This window comes from Heloderma suspectum, chromosome 4, assembly GCF_057233095.1.
Source record: "Heloderma suspectum isolate Gila_16-S chromosome 4, 16-S_ref, whole genome shotgun sequence".
Lineage (NCBI taxonomy): Eukaryota > Metazoa > Chordata > Lepidosauria > Squamata > Helodermatidae > Heloderma > Heloderma suspectum.
The window spans coordinates 64,270,185-64,287,185 of NC_139461.1; the positions used below are offsets into that span (position 1 = coordinate 64,270,185).

The 17,001-nt window shown below is 43.4% G+C and overlaps 1 protein-coding gene across 5 annotated transcripts in view; it reads right to left on the bottom strand.

Moving 5' to 3' along the window:
- FAM110B (family with sequence similarity 110 member B) overlaps positions 1-17,001 on the bottom strand; it is a 110,306-nt gene that overhangs the window by 64,745 nt on the left and 28,560 nt on the right. For 4 of the 5 annotated variants that reach the window (XM_084848058.1, XM_084848059.1, XM_084848061.1 and 1 more), the window contains exon 2: positions 3,832-3,975. The gene's annotated coding sequence lies outside the window, so the exon portion shown is untranslated. Of the gene's footprint in view, positions 1-3,807; positions 3,976-17,001 lie in introns of all 5 variants that reach the window. The other variant, XM_084848062.1, reaches the window with a different exon arrangement.

Here is a 17,001-nt window from a genome sequence, read left to right on the forward strand (position 1 = left end):
TATTTTTGGTTGTTTAATACTGATGTTGATTTCTGATGTTTTCATTTCAGCCATGGAGTAAATTGAAGCAAAAGCCAGCACCCCCTCTGGGGAATCACAAACGTATGCACAGGGTTGTGCTGCAACAAAGAGTGAAGCATAGCTCTGAGTAACAAGCAAGCAGAATATAACTTCAGGTAACAAGGAAGCTATCCTTGATCAATTATTCATACAATCTACAGCAACTGTTAAACTTGAAAGAAACTAGGACAAACATCACCTTGACAACTTTAAAGAGAACTTTCCATTTTTCCTGAACATCTGGCAATTGTTCTATTCCAAATATTTCTCATTTGTAGTCTTGCACCACCCACATTCAAGGGGAAAGAGAAGCAACAAATTAATTTGCTGCAACAAAGAACTTCAAGACAGGTTCTCCATCCTGTGCACCTATCATGGTATCCTGAAGTTCCTTAAAACGTTCTACTTCAGTAGTGGCCTAACCCAACATTTGTAAGCACACTTACTAGTAAGTGTAGTCCCATTGAACTCAGTGGGACTTATCTGAGTCAACATGCAGATTGTGTTGCACAAAAATTCTTAGTTTTCCACATGAGAAAGATAATTTCATCCCTTCTATTATGTTATATTTTCGTTATCTGGTTTCAAAACATGCATTACAAACATATTTTCTGTTATGCCCTGCCACCGATGCAGTTATTAAATTATCCACTGTTTTGTTGATGGTCCACACCATTTTTATGCCCTTTACAGGAATGTTCAGTCCCAAAAACAAAATCTCAAAAGACAGCTGGCAGAGCAAAAAATAAGAACATGGAAAGATTATGACGAAGGGCTAGTGCATTGTTGGAGTGCTGGTTTTTATTCTCTTGATCAAGACAGATGTCTAATATCACTTAGAGTTCTCGGAAACAGAAATCTGGTTCTGAATACCTACTGTCTTGAAAGATAAACACCTCTTAGTTTTAAGAATAGCTAAGCACAAAGCTGTTTCCATTATTCAGAGGATATTTCTAAACTGATGATTTTTTTTGAATGAGCTCTATTCAGAAGAGTTAAATTTATGTATTCAGTTATTCATTTTCTAAGTGCTAAGTTGGCAGCATCCTTTTAAAATAGCCTGCATTCAACTTTGATGAACTGTGTTACTGCAGGTCACTCCAATTGTTCCCCGTGCCAGTCAAATAAATTTGTCAGGCTGCAAGCCGAACAGTTAAAACATTGGCTTCAGTACAAGTGTCTCCCTCCTAATATGCTGGTAGTCAGGGCCAGTATGTCAGGGCCACTATCCAGAAGAGTGAACTGGATAGCTGTTTAGGGCTCTTCCACCAACAACAAATCACAGATATGTTCCACCAGAACAGATGCCTCGCTAAGGGCCAAACTACATGTTACATTGAAGACGTAGCATGCAGCTGCCCCTCTACTTATTACTCACAAGTATGCACACAGGATCCCAATCTGGATCAGGACCACAACACATGTGGAGGTTCGGTTTAACTCCTCCCGCCCCCGGCCACACACTGTGGTTTTAAAAAGAAAAAGAAGTCCATTGACACAAATTGAGGATGTTTTTCTTTTTTTAAAACCTTTGCATGTGGGAAGGGGGAATATCAGAAGTGCAGGGGGAAGGTTTAAACCTCCTCTCCTCGCATGTGGTAATCCCAACCCCAATCAGGACCCCACATTTTTACTTGTGAGTAAATAGAAAGTAGAGAGGCAGCCATGTTGTTTGGCCCTAAATAAAGAGAGGCCTGAAAACACACAACAGTTTCCCATTCACTCTTGCCACTTTTTCAAGACAGCAAAGAAATTATAGGCAAATGCATAGGGCAGTTGCTTTAACAACCTACCCATTTTTGTTTTTTCAGAAAAGTATAAAGCCAGCTTTGGTTGTAGTAAACTTTAGGACAGAAGGAAATAAAATGTGTACCTGATTTCTACTCTTCTGGGCAACCCATCAACCATTACTGACTTTCTCAATGCTTATCTACCAATAAGATTCAATAAATCTCAACTTGGAAACCGCTACTTTAAGGCAATGATGAAACATGATAGTAATAAAAGAGGACATGTATCTGTCTTTCCATCCGTCAGCACCATTGCACCAAGACTGTGAAACCTCAACACCTGAAACTTGGCATGCATACTAAGGGGACCCTTGGGTAGTGCACCTCAGGGTTATTTTGTTTTTAAAACACATTAATACATTTTAATTAATTAAAATGTGTCCATGTGGCTGAAGCCTGCAATAACATCTTCAGCCACTAGGGGTAGCCTTCCTTAACCACCACATAGCTTTGCAGCACATACAGTTTGAAGCCAGGTGAGATTAGGAGGCTGAGGGGCAGAGTTATACACTTGCCCCTCCCAGTTGCTGCGGGCCATGCCCCCCTCAGGGAATGGAATGGACAGACTCCTCACTCAGGGAGCTATAGGGGTGCACCATGGCAGGGGCCATGTTCTAGAGGGCACGGTAGAGGGCATGGCTTCACTCAGACAGGGCCAGCACAATGTGTCCACCTCTGACAGCTGTATAAGTTTACTTGAATGCTTCGCTGTATCAAACTAAGAGCTACTGCATCCTGTGAGAAGCCAGGTCCATTTGCTAGTTTCGTATAAAGGACAATGCTCTGGAAGGAGGAGGAGCAGAAAGTAAGGGCACATAACCATCCTCACCTCCTCCTGCCTTCACCCCAAACTATTCCAGTTAGCTGAGTACAGTTTAATCAGCCCAGGCATGCTACACATCTTGGAGCTCCTTCCATATCTATTTGTAGCCACAGGAGAACTGGTGTAACATAATCACTGACTGACTGACACTGAGAATGAGTGAATGAGGAAGTCCCCAATTCAAATCTAACGTAGGCTATGAACATACTAGGTGGCTTTAGGCAAGCTACTCTTTCATAGCCTCAGACCTCCATCTGCTATATGGAGATAATAATACTGACCTACCTTATAGGGTTGCTGTAAGAACTACAAGATATTATATGTAAAGCATTTAGAACACTCTGAAGCACTATAAATATAACAACATCATCACATCCATCACAAGACAAATTACTGTTGACATCTCTACTGGGCAAGCACCAAAGTCTCTCTAGAGTAGAGGTGAGTAACCTTTTTCCTATGGAGAGCAGTTGACCCATAGAAAAAGTCAATCAGTGGTCACAGCTTATGCTGGACAGTTCCAGGTCCAGTGATGGGCAGAATTTGCAGCATTGCATAGCTCTCTCTCTTGCTGTACCAACCCAGCCTTCTGTACCTGTCTACCTCCCCCCCCCCCACGCATGCAAACCAGAAGTGGAATAGATTCCCAGAGATAAAGTGCTGGCCTGCAGCACCTGGAGAGCCGGATGATGCCACAGATTTCTCACCCCCAGTCCTATAGAATATAACCCCATGGGCACGGCTGGAAGCTGCTGTAACTGCAGAAGATGTTGCCAGCTCCAAATTTAAACGTTAGCCTCTGTTGCATTTTTAGTTTTGCGTTTACACTCCAGCAGTCTGGCTTATCTCTCTGTGGCAGTAAAGCTATGTCTTCACATTGCAAGATGGGGATCATATGACTGAAAGCAAAAATAAAAAATTCCCTGCATGTAGAAAACTAAATTCAGGAAGACAGGTTCTGGCCTTTACCTCAACACAATACTTTTCCATATGTAAGAATGTTTTCACATCATCCCGCACTTCTAGACTGAAGTGGCACAAACAAGACAGATTACAGCTTCAGTAATAACTAAACCAAAAAACAACTACTCTGTATAGCTGAATGTAACATTTTGTTTAAAAAATACTGCATACCATAGAATATACAAAGTATCTCACCAGGTAGCATGCCTTCCAGGCCTCTGCTGTGCCAGTCTGTACTGCAAGTAGTTTCTCAATGCAAGACGATGTTCCAAATTTGAAAGATTTTTCACATGACGGCACTACGGCAGCTCTCCTTAACAAGCAATATCAGGACATTTCCTGCAGAGCAAGTAGTAGTAGAGGATGAAGACAGTCAGATGGATAAGTCCACAATCTCAGAAGCCACATTTTTGTAAATGATGTAACATTTATCAGAACTCTTATCAAGACCATTTGCTTCAATAAAAAGAAATATGATAGGCATCTTCCAAATACATGGGTAGATCTTGAGGTGCTCAGGCATTCTTGTTTGGGCTGGTTTTCAATATTAATTGTGAGTTGGACACTAAAGGAAAGGAAACTGATCATTTAATTCAGTTGTTTCTAAAAAAGGGTTACTAAATTTGAACCTTTAAAAATAATTAATACTGTCTGAATAAAAATCTAGTAATTCATTTTATATCACGGATGTATCAATTGGGAAATACAGGTCAGCTAATTAAACTTCAACAGTTTTGGTTAGCCAGCTTGACCACAGTCTCTCCAAGGAAAAAAAAATCATAACCCCCCAAAGCTCAGAAGACCTACTGCTATTCAGAAGACGTTACATCTTCTGATGTTACATCTTCTGAATGTAGAAACCTCTGGGAGAAAATCAATCAAAGTTAAATGCTTCTAGGTCCAACTGATATAAACATAGGTTCTACTGAGAAACAGCCTTGTCAGGACAGTAAATGAGCAGATCATATTTGGTAATAAAAAGTGATCAAGTTGCTTGGTCCAAAAGTGGTCCAAAATCTCTTTTCACAGGCAAAAGAGCAAGTGCTAAATAAGCCATTGAAAACTTCCTAGAGCCCTGTACCAAGAGAAAGGGGCTACTGATGGATATGTGCCTTTACCACAAAGTGCAGAATCCAGCTGTTGTGTGAAGAAACCTACTAAGGTACAAGGACCACGCTCCTTCAAGCTAGAATAGAAGCTTTAAAAAAAGAAGAAGTGGCCTGATAATATCTGCAGTCACAGGCATAACGTCGTTCAAATAAAAAGTTTCTAGTCCTAAATATTGCAAATGAATCTTTGTGAATGTGACTTAGTTTTAGGACAGTCTGATAAGATCAATGCTAAAGTTCAGATTATTTTCAGCTACGGCTAGGGGTGTACGAAACCCCCTTACCTGGACTCCGCGGGGGTCTGCGGGGCGGGGAGGCGATCCGTCCCTCCCCCCTGGAATCCTCGCTGGCTGGCTCCGCAGCAAGTCCGCGGAGCTGCCAGCCGGCTCTGAAGTGCCAGCCGGCTCTGAAGTGCCAGCGACACAGCTGCCATTGCCGTATCGCTGGTGGGCCGGATTGACTGCAGCCGCAAATGGTGTCCGAGACGCCATTTGCAGCCATTAAGGCCTTAGTTTAAGGTAAATGCAGCTGTAAATGGCTGCATTTACCTTAAACTAAGGCTTTACGGTTGCAAATGGCACCCTGGATGCCATTTGCGTCCGTGCTTTTAATTAAAGCGATAGGCTATGCAAATATCTGAGTAGCCTATCACGTAAAAGCAGGGCAGAAGCCCTCCCAAGGTGGCAATAAAATACTTAAAAGGTAAAATATTAAAAGTGATAAAAATGTAAAAACAATAAAAACAATAATAAAAGCCAACAATAAAACCAATATTTATTTATTTATTTATTTATTTATAATATTAAGGAAGGAAGAAACTTCCAAGTATGACAGTCATGGCTGCTCAATTTGGGAAGGGGTCATAACTCAGTGACAGAACTCATGCTTTCCATGAAGAGGGTTCCAAGTACATATTCCAGCAGCTCAAAATCAAGGTTCTCCAATTACAGGCCTGTCATGTACCTATTTGATTAAGAAGTTGGTGGGAGAGTGGACTTCTGGTTGGAACCAATGTCACTCTGGCAGCATCCCACGGGCTCTCTGTAGGAGCTTTCTCAAACAGCTTTTTAAAAGGTTGAAAAACCTTTTCATTCCCCCCTGGAATTAAATTGGGGGGGGGCAAAGCAGCATCTGGATAACATCTTGGAGAAAAGTACCCCCCCATGAGATAGTGGGCGGGGGGCTGGATTCCAGGATTATCTCCCCAGAGCTTTACCAATGCAAAACACTGTGATGAGACTCCTATTTCATAGGAGAAAACAGGGCTGATGTGTTCCATAATAATATATGCTTTAAGAAATATCAGCAATTCCTGAGGGATGATTTAAGAAATATTAACAATATTTGAGAACATCTGAGGATCTGCAAGATCTGTTTGAGAGAAACATGACTACACCGAGAAGAAAGGGGCTGGCATCACCGCCAACTCCCCCCATACCTCCTGTGTCAAAAGTTTCGAAAACAGAAGATATAGGGAAATTAGTTACTCTGATAAAGGCTTTATCTTTGCAATTTACAGAGCAAGTCAAAAGGTTGGATTTAATCCAAAATTCCATCACTGCCTTGCAAGGAGCTGTGGATCTAATTAATGCGTCATGGCAAAAAATGGAGACGAAAATTAACGAGCTAGAAGACCGAGTGGCAGGGAATGAAACTACGACACAGGTTTGTTTTAAAAATGCCTCTGACAGAATTTCTCAACTGGAGGCCTTCACACGAAGATCCAATGTACTTATTATTGGGATTAAAAATCTTTCTAATGATGTAAAATTGCCTATTTTTGTGGATAAACTTTTGCATGAGATATTCCCTGTCCCATCTGATTATTTACTTGATATTGAGCAGGCATTTCGTGTGCCAAATGCGAAAGGGACTGACTATACTATCATAGTCCAATTTGCAAAAGTCTCCACAAAGAATTATATCCTGCATTTGGCAAGAGAGGGTGGAAGCCTTTCCTGGAAACAACATAAAGTAATGTTGTTTCCAGATTACATCAAAGAGGTGGTGAATAAAAGAAGGCAATTTATCAAAGCGAAAAATATGGCAAAACAAATGAACTTACAATATTACTTAAAATATCCTGCTACACTTTGTATTGTGTCTGAAGGTCAGATGAAAAAGTTTCTAAATCATGAAATGGAGGAGGCATGGCTGAACGTAAAAATGCGTGAGATTTCTGTTACAACCCCATGAACTGGAATCTTTAAACAAGCTTTGTTAACTGTTTGTGTTTAGTCTACATGATCCAGACTAGGTCAGAAGATAAATTATTATACATATATTCATTTATTCTCTTTCATCTTTTGTTTTTTCTTGCTCTTCTTTATATTTTTTTATTTCAATATAGCTATGGTATACTGCATTTAAATTTATTGTTTGAGGGTATATTGTGCACATCCATTAATATATCTAGTATAAAATACATTACTGATCGTTGAAGGTTTATTTTAAGTTTTATTATTATATAACACTATATTTCTTTTTAAATTATTATTATTATTATTATTATTATTATTATTATTAATATAGGCTACTGGGAATGAACTGTAGACCTGTTTCTTTGATATAAGATTGATGATATGATATTGAAATGTAAGGTTGTTTATTAAACTGTAAGATTGTTAAAGTTATATAGTTTTTAAAATAGAATGGCATCGGAGGCTAGGGGTATTGGAGTTTAAACTTAATTATTTAAAGGGGAGGGAGAGGGGGAGAGAGAGCGGGAGGGAGGGGAAAAGAATCTTCTTTTCTTTTTCTTTACTTCCTTTCCTCCTCTCTTTTCCTTTTTTTTCTCTTTTTCCTTCTCTTTTTGTTATTGTGGCATCCTCATCAGAATATTGTATTGCTGGGAAATTGTAGTATTGATCAGGTTGCTGGTATTTTTGGTATTGTTTATTTCATTTATAAAGACAAAATAAATAAAATATATTTAAAAAAAAGAAGTTGGTGGGAGAGCGAAGAAGACTGGATAAATACATTGGGTTGTAACCAATCTTAGTCTAACTGAAGTCCCATTCATTTCAACAGGTGTACTCTAAGTAGGGATGTACGAAAGTTCTGCCGCGGATCTCGGGGAGGCCGAATGCCAGTGCATTCGGCCCCCCAAAATCAGTGGCAGAACGGCCCGCTACCCCGGGACGGGACTTACCTTGGGCAGAACTTCCTGGCGGTGGCGGCTCCAGCGGCGGCGGCCGGTCTTCTGACCAGCTGCCGCCGCCACCATTTCCAGGTTAAAAAAACCCAAAAAAACAAAAAACATGATAGGCTACGTATCAGAGTAGCACCTCACTGGGGGAGGCACCGTAACTCAGTGGAAGAGTCCATGCTTTGTATGCACAAGGTCCCATGTTTCATCCCTGGAATTTCAGATAGGGCTGGAAAAATTCCTGCCTGAAACCCTGGAGAGTCACAGTCAACGCTGACAATACCGGGCTAGGTGCACCAATGGTCTGACTCGGCCTAGGGCAGCTTGCTATGTTCCTACACGGGGCCAACCTGCAGCATGGGTGTCACAAGTGGCCTGTGGTATTCCTATGGTAGCCACCCAGGGAACGTATTGAAGGTAGGGTATAAATCCCATAAACAAATATTTATAGCCTCACCATTGACTATGCAGGCTCGGGCTGGAGGGAGTTGCAGGCCAGAACATCTGGAGGGCCACAAGTTGCCCACCTTGAGCTGTGCAGTGATAAACTTATGATTTTCTTGCATCTCCTTGGGCTACCATCTGTCCCATCTTTAACTCTGCAAATTCAATAATTCCCAACTGTTGAGAAGCCCATTGCCCTAATCTTGCCATCTGGGAAAGTCAGTTCTATTTGTTTTAGCTAGTTTGCTCATCTGACATCGCCTGACCTCTCTTTACTTCGTTGTATACATTCCAGTGCTTGTGAAAGTATACAGTACTAAGTTCTCAAAACAAACCAAGGTTAGATTGGGACAAATTTATGAGGTTGGATTGACTTCTTATCCTAAAAGCCATTACATGCATTCAGATCTACAGAGAAGGTTTATAATCCACTGCGTGGCCTTTAAGATAAGAGATGATACTGATTTTGATACTTAATAGGAACATACAAAAGCTACTGATACAGTACTTTCATATGATAAACAGAATTAACTTACTAATAAAAGACAGAGAATTATGGTAATATTAAATTGTGCCTAGATATAGGGCTTTGTAACTATTCTGTTAAAACATGACAGCCTGTTCTAAGATGGATATGAACACGTCCTGCTCTGGAACTGAACTAGGATAGAGAGTGCTATTCTTGGAAGAAATGAAGTGATTTGACAAAACAGAAAAGGTGTGGGAGATCCTGGCCTTGAATCTAATTGGAAACAGAAGCTCTTTGCCGATGGACATTATGACAAAGAGAATCAGCCTGTAGAAAATACACTGTCCATTCAGGGAGACAGGCAGGCCGAGTCACTATTCATTTTAAGTATATATGCTGTCTTCACAGGAATAACTGAAAATGAACAGTGACCTTAAACTTTAATGCATCCCATTCCATGTCAGAAGTGAATTTATAGTAACGTGACTCTATTTAAGTAAATATAATTGTATAAATTCCACTGTGTGGTTAACACACCAAGCATACTCCTCTGCCACTCCCACACCAAGCTGCCAACATAAATCAATGGCAACTTTCAGAAATGCAAACATAGAAGTCAAAATATAATGGCTCTCAAGTCATCCCGACTAAGTAAAATGAATGATGTAGAACATGTTGCATTTTAGCCTGTCTATGTTGTTAGCACACACCTTAAGGTATGGACAACTTATTACTGCTGTAGAAACCTTTACGTCAGAATTTTCTGATTTCTGTATGGGGAAAAATCTAGCACTACTGAGAGAAAATATGGCATGTGTGTGGTGAACTTTTTTGAAAACTGTCTCCTCCTATTAAAGGGCATGAAACTGCATTGGGTGGATGGACAGGGGAACAGGGCGAAGAGGGAACACTCTGTCACCCATGCAAATCAGGCCAAAAATCCTTTGCCCTGCTCCAGTGTAGCTTATTTATTAGACAGATTTATACTTGGCCTTTCCATTAAATCCCCCCCCCCGCAAAAAAAAACATAGGCAAAGAGCTTTTTAACTGTTAGTTGACTGAATGTGCTGAATGTGAATGCACTGTCCATTCAGAGAGAATGCAGACTCTGGCCTCATCCATTGGCTGGAGAACCAAGGGCCACTGGGAGGCTGCACCTCCTGCCTCCCAGGAAGAACATCATCACAGGGGGGAGACCAACTGGGTCCTATACACTGGCCAGAGAGGGAGGAGCTGCAGGGTGCTTGCTCCACCCCTCCCTGCTAGAAAGAACACACAGCTTTCGGTTGACCCCAAAAGGCTTATAACTTGGGTGAACCACTCAGGGGAGCCACAAGGGAGCAGAGGGCCTGGGTTGTAGCTTTAAAAATTGTTGGTGGGTGGTGGGCTTTGGGGTTGTGTTTGTGATTTGAGGGGTGGGGTGCCCACCTGATAGGCAGAAGCAAGGGAGGCATGTGTCCACCTGGTGGAGGCAGTGGGGGGAGTTCTGGGGGCCAGAACATACCACAGATGCTGGCGGAGTGCTAGGGGGAGGCCATTCCAGGTAAGGGGAACAGGGAAGAGATGTGTAATATCTGTCCCCTGTTCTGGGCCTGTCCAGAGCCAAAGGATGGCTGGGGGATGCATGACTCCATCCTCTGGCTTTCGTCTGCTGCTGTGTAATGCCAGGTCCATTGCCCATAAAACATCTTTCATTCATGACATGATCCTGGATGTGGGTGCAGACCTGGCAGGTATTACGGAGACCTGGCTAGACGAGGTCGCTGCCCCCACTCTTGTGGCCACTTGCCTGGCTGGATTTTCGTATCTGCAGCAGCTGAGGGCTGGGGGTCAGGGAAGGGGAGTAGCTGTTATCTACCGTGAGTCCTTGGTCCTCACCAGGCTCCCTCTCCGGGAGACCAGGGTTGCTGACTGCATGTACTGGAGGTTGGGCCCGAAGGGCAGTCTGGGGATTCTGCTCATGTACCATCCACCCTGCTGCATGACAGACTACCTGGCCAAGGTGCTTGAGGGAGTCTCTGATGTGTGCGTGCAGTTCCCTAAGTTGTTGGTGTTGGGGGACTTCAATGTACATTCAGAGGCCATCCTTCTGGGGGCGCCTCAGACTTCATGGAAACCATGACTTCCTGGGAGCTGCACCCTATTCCAATTAGGCCCACCCATGTAGCCGGTCATGCGTTAGACCTTGTGTTTGTTTCTGGAGGGGTGGGGAGTGATCTAGAAATTGGAGGTATATCTACCACCCCCTTGTCATGGTCAGATCAGTACCTGGTGGGGTTGGACTTCTTGGTTCCAAACCTCCTCCACAGGGGTGGAGGACCCATTAAGATGGTCCGCCCCAGGCGTCTTATGGATCGAAGTGGATTCCTGACTGCACTTGGGGTTCTTTGGAGCACGCAAACGGACGCTTGGTTGAGACCCTGGTGGATGGCTGGAATGCCGCAATCACTGGGGCATTAGACCAGGTAGCTCTGAAACACCCTCTCCCCCTGAAAAGAGCTCAGATTGCACCATGGTTCACGGTTGCGAGCTCTGAAGTAGGAGGTGAGACGGCTGGAGGGCTGGTGGCATAAATCTCGCTCTGAAGATGATTGGACACGGGTTAGAGCTGTAGCTTTAGCCTACCATGGCAGCAAAAATGAATTTTTATGCTGCCTCTATAACCTCTGCAGAGTGCAGTCCCAGGAGGCTGTTCCAAGTGGTCCAGAACCTGGTTGGCACACTTGTTCCGGAACCAATGGAGCATTCTAAGGCCTCCTGTGGTGAGTATGCAAAGCACTTTGCAGATAAAATGGACTGGATTAGGAGTGCTATTCCATGCGCTGTGGAGACAGTTAGTGAACAAGGGGCGGCCAGTGGCAGACCGGTTGTGTGGGATCGGTTCCAGCTTCTTCCTTCTGAGGAAGTGGACAAGGTGCTTTCCATCTTTAAGGCTGACCACCTGCTTACTTGATCCTTGCCCATCTTGGCTCATTATAAGCTGCAGAGAGAGACTTAGGGAGGGGATCAAGGTGGTGGTGAATGCCTCCCTCAAGGAGGGAGTAATGCCATCAGCCCTCAAGGAGGCGGTGATATGACCACTGTTAAAAAAGCCCTCCTTGGATCCCTAAGACTTGAACAACTTTCGCCCAGTCTCGAATCTGCTGTTTTGGGGCAAGGTGACTGAGTGGGTGGTGTCACTGCAGTTGCAGGCACACTTGGAAGAAGCCGATTATTTGGATCCATTTCAATCGGGATTCAGGCTTGGGCATGGGACAGAAACGGCCTTCATCGCCTTGGTGGATGATATGGGAAGGACTTTGGATAGGGGCGAATGCTCCTTCCTTATTCTCCTCGATCTCTCAGCGGCTTTTGATACTGTCGACCATGGCATCCTCCTGGACCTCCTGGAGGGGTTGGGCATAGGGGACACCGTATTACAGTGGCTCCGTTCCTTCCTCTCTGGCAGGTACCAGAGGGTAGCTCTGCGGGAGGAGACGTCAGACCCTTGGCTGCTCACTTGCGGGGTGCCACAGGGTTCTATTCTCTCCCTGATGTTATTTAACATCTATGTGAAGCCGCTGGGGGCTATCATCAGGAGGTTTGAGGTGCAGTGTCACCAATATGTGGATGACATGCAACTCTACCTCTCATTTAAATCCTCACCAAGGTTGGCTATAGAAACCGTGTCCATGTTTCTGGAGTTGGTGAGTGGCTGGATGGAAAGGACTAAGCTGAAACTGAACCCCGTCAAAACTGAAGTACTTTTTGTGGGAGACAAGGGGAGGTTGACTTGGTGTTCAGTGGGGTTCAGCTGCCCCTGAAGGACCAGGTCCAAAGTCTGGGGGTCATTTTAGACTCCCAGCTGTCCATGGAGGCTCAGGTGTCAGCCGTGAGCTGGGCAGCACTGTACCAACTCCATCTGATATGGTGGCTGAGCCCCTACCTCCTTAACCATCTGCTCCCATCAGTAGTTCATGCCCTGGTCTCCTCTTGCCTAGACTACTGTAATGTGTTCTATGTGGGATTACCCTTGAGGACAGTTCAGAAGTTGCAGCAGGTGCAGAATGAAGCGGCCCGCCTGATTAAAGGCAGCCATCGGTGGGACCACATCACTCCAGAGCGGAATGAGTTGCACTGGTTACCAGTTGTTTACGGGCAACACAAGGTGTTGGCATTGACCTTTAAAACCCTATATGGTTCCGGCCTAGTCTATCTTAAGGAGCGCCTCCAACAACACCAGGGACGCCGCTGAGTCAGATCGGCCTCGGAAGGCCTTCTGTTCGTCCCATCAGCCAGGACAGCTAGGCTGGTAAGGTCTAGGGAGAGGGCCTTTCTGTGGTGGCCCCCACTCTGTGGAATTCCCTCCCTAGTGACTTCCCACTCTTTGCCTAGTGACTTCCCCATGTCCACTCTTTGATGAGCTTCTGCCGGGCTTTGAAAACCTGGCTGTTCAGGTTTTGGGGTTGGGTTAGGGTTTTTTAGAGCAATGTTGTTTTGTTCAGTTGTTTATGTAAATTTGTTGTATTTCATGTTGTTATTTGTATGCCACCTAGAGTGGCTGGGTAGCCAGCCAGATGGGCGGCTAATAAATCTAATAAATAAAACAAATAAATGTGAGTGCACTGCCCATGCACATTCTGCCCCAACTACTCATAACTAGTAATTATGCACATCATCCACAGCTGGCTTAGAGCTGTGCTGGAAGGCAATGAAACCACCAGTGCATTGAAGAAAGACATTGACCTAGTTGTCTGAGATTCCATCTCCATACAATCAAGAGTGAGGGCAAAGAGAGAACTTCGTTTGCCTCAGCAATGTTCGCACACAGCCAAATCTGACTGGCTATGTGGTGCCAGAGCATCATCATGTTCCCTATGTAATCCCTAACTGGCTGGAATCACTGGTGAAAAAGCCCTTGCAATTAGAAATGTAATGCCTAGGCAGCAGTAGATTAGGGAAAATACAGCTGCAAAAGACTGTGCAAAAGTATGGAACACGGGGTTTATTTTGCGGAGCCCTCTCTCATACACTGTATGGTCTTAATAAGTTGACAGCGCTTCTCTCATCACTTGCTAAATATCTGATAATACCTTTTTTAACAGTACTATAATTCACAGAATTGAAACTCGCCTGGATCTAAAGGAGGTTTTAAAGGTGTTATCCATATCACATTCTACTCTCATTTATTACTGGAGATGCGCACCCATGACTGGCAACTCAATTTTAAAAACATGAACCACATAACAAATTAAGCAAGGATGGAAGAGCCAGAAACTGACTCCATCCACTGGCTCACTCCACATATTCCAAGGGCTCCTTAACCCCCAAGCCACAGATGCTTTGGCAGCATGCCGGCCTTGTGCACCTCTGCTGTTCATTCCCATTTGCATGTTTCTTGGCTTCCATGCAGGAGTCAGCAGCTGCGATGCACAAGGTGAAACCTCTGACAGCACATCTGTTATCTTTAACATGGGAGAGTTCAGTTGGGGAATCCTTTGCCTGCAACTCAGCTGGCTGGGAGAAAGCAGCCCAGGTGGGGTGCATAATAAGTGGTGAGGAGCATGAGACCAAGCAAGACAATGCTGGAGACCAAACTGAATCCTCGGGCTTCAAGATCCCCATTCCTAATCTATGGTATTTTACTCATGCCAATATTGTAATAAAATGCTATTAACAAAACCAGCAGCAAGTTAGGAAAAATATTCAATACAAAAGAATGCCACTTCTCTGTAAAAATCAAAACAAAAGCATTCGCAAGTTGTAGATTTATTCTCCCCTCATATTCCCACACTTAACATTTAGGTAAATTACTTCCTACTATGAAAATAGATTTGAGATGGTGTCAAAGTTGAAGCCACCCTTTCATTTTTCTCTACAGTACTGGAGTTGACACTGGAGAGTTCATCTTGATATGAACACAGTGCAAGTAACCAACAAGCAAAGCTAATGAAGTAGACATTAGTCTGAGCAAGTGTAGGGGAGGAAACAGGATTGTGTCCACATGGGATCCAACAGAGCATATGCTACATGGAGACAGATTGTTCTTTCAGACATTATTACCCTGAGCACATGTAAGGGCAGGGGTGAAGCGAGTAGATGCAACACCATTCCTTCCTCTATATGTTTTCAGACGAAAGCCTGAAAGTGATACCATGAACCAACATTGCACTAATCAGAAATTTCATCTGAAGTATAGACACTCTATTAAACACGGCCTGGCAGTATAATGATGGATTACCTGACTTTCAGAGCAACTTGATGGAGGCCACAAGTTTCAGGGTTTTCACCACCATTTATGCCTCATTTACCCCTGCCTTTTAACCTCTCATAGTTGCCATTCTACACTGTCCTTGGCAATACTCTTGGTGCCTATACGAGCAGAATTAAGTAATCACCCACCACGCAAGTAAAGGACGTAGAATTTGGCTCCTGGCAGGAGCCCACCTTCTGGAATGCATAAACTAGTCTGGAGACATGCGTTTCTATTCTCCAAAGTTCCTGACTAGCCTCCCCACCCGTTCTTTTTTCCAAACATGGAAACCACAATGTTATGGGCTCCCCTTGCTGACTGCCAATGTCAGATCCTCATTCTGGGGGCCTAGAAATCATCAGCTCCAAAATGAAAATGAGCTGTGGTACAATGGGGTTAGACACTTGGTACCCAGCCCTTTCCCTTCATTTTCCAGCATTACTCTTCCCCTAGTGGAGCAGAAATTGGTGGGGGGGGCACATAGGTTTTTGAGTCTACTTATTTGTAGCTCTCTGGCTGAAAGTAATGCTGTGCCAAAATGTTTACACTCAAACATTTTCAAGGCCAAAAATAGGGAAATGCATGAAAAAGCCTCATGAAAAAACTACCTTTTTGTAGCTGGTGGTAGCCCTAATTTATCAGTGCGTTGGAGCCTTTTTTAGGGCTCATTTCTGCTTTGCTGGGAATGGGGAGGAGAGAGAGAGAGCATCCATGTCGCGGAGGCAAGTAGGTGGATGTGCCCTGTCTTGCCACACTGTGCTGGCAGTTCCATCTCCTGACAGCACTGTGTGGCAAGACTTTTGCCCTGACCTTGCTCCGGTTTCACAAAGTGAATTGTGGCTAATTGCGTCAGGAGGTGGATGGGCATGCGTACTCCAAAGCCCATCCCACTGAAAGCAATGCAATATGGATGGGCATCCCCATCCTAATAAGCATGTCTATTCATACTGTATCAGTTTCCAATGAAAGTGCATCCCCATTCACAGTACACTGTAACTAATCAATTATAAGCTATTGTATCAGCCCAATTGCCTTGACATTTCAGCTCACCACTGTTGAAAGTCATCACCTCCTGTAGCCTTCTGAGAACCCTGAAATATTAGAACAGAAGGCAATGACATTTATACAGAAGAAGTACACTTCACATGTTTAGTCACCTTGTAGTAATTATTTTGGGTTTAGTATTTTTGTGCCTCTTACTTATGAGTGTGTATTTGACATCCAGCCCTCTTGGAACATGCTTGTGTCTTCTACAGTTTCACTTAATGTGAAACAGATTTTACATAAGGAAGTTCTACAACAGCAGATGGAGAAAGTTTTCCCATCATTCTCCCACATACTACAGAAACCCCAAGGAAGTTATTTGGTGTTTCTATATAAATCTTGCCAAGAGAAAGAAAATACTGACACAAAGTGTGAACAAGCAATACTTAAGGGGCGCACATTATTAACAAATATAAATGAAAGTTTCATCTTTAGTAAACCAAAATAATGTATCCATAATAAAACCAGAAGATCTGACTACAAATAAAGATACACATTTCTTTATAATAGATTCAGGCTCCAGTGAAACCTGCCTTTCTCTGACCACTTCTAATATATTATTAACTTTGTAATAACATTTTACATGTCTCTATAGACTCTACAAAGATAAAATGTTATTACTAAGTTAACGTAGAGGCTTCAGACACTGTAGACCTTGACTTTTCTTTCTTTCCTAACAGCAAACAGACTATCAGTAAATGCAATTAGTGATGCTCAGATAATTTACCAGGTTCAATTTCCAATACAGATATTGTTCTTCTGGTGGCTGAACGACATGCCTGATTCTATCTGATGCATTTTCTGTTAATGGTGGTGGATGTACAACCTCTTGGAGAAAGGGTAAAACAGATGCACACAAAGGCATGGAATGTCTGTCAGTATTGCATAGCTTGCAAGAAGAGGTACCTTTGAATGTGCC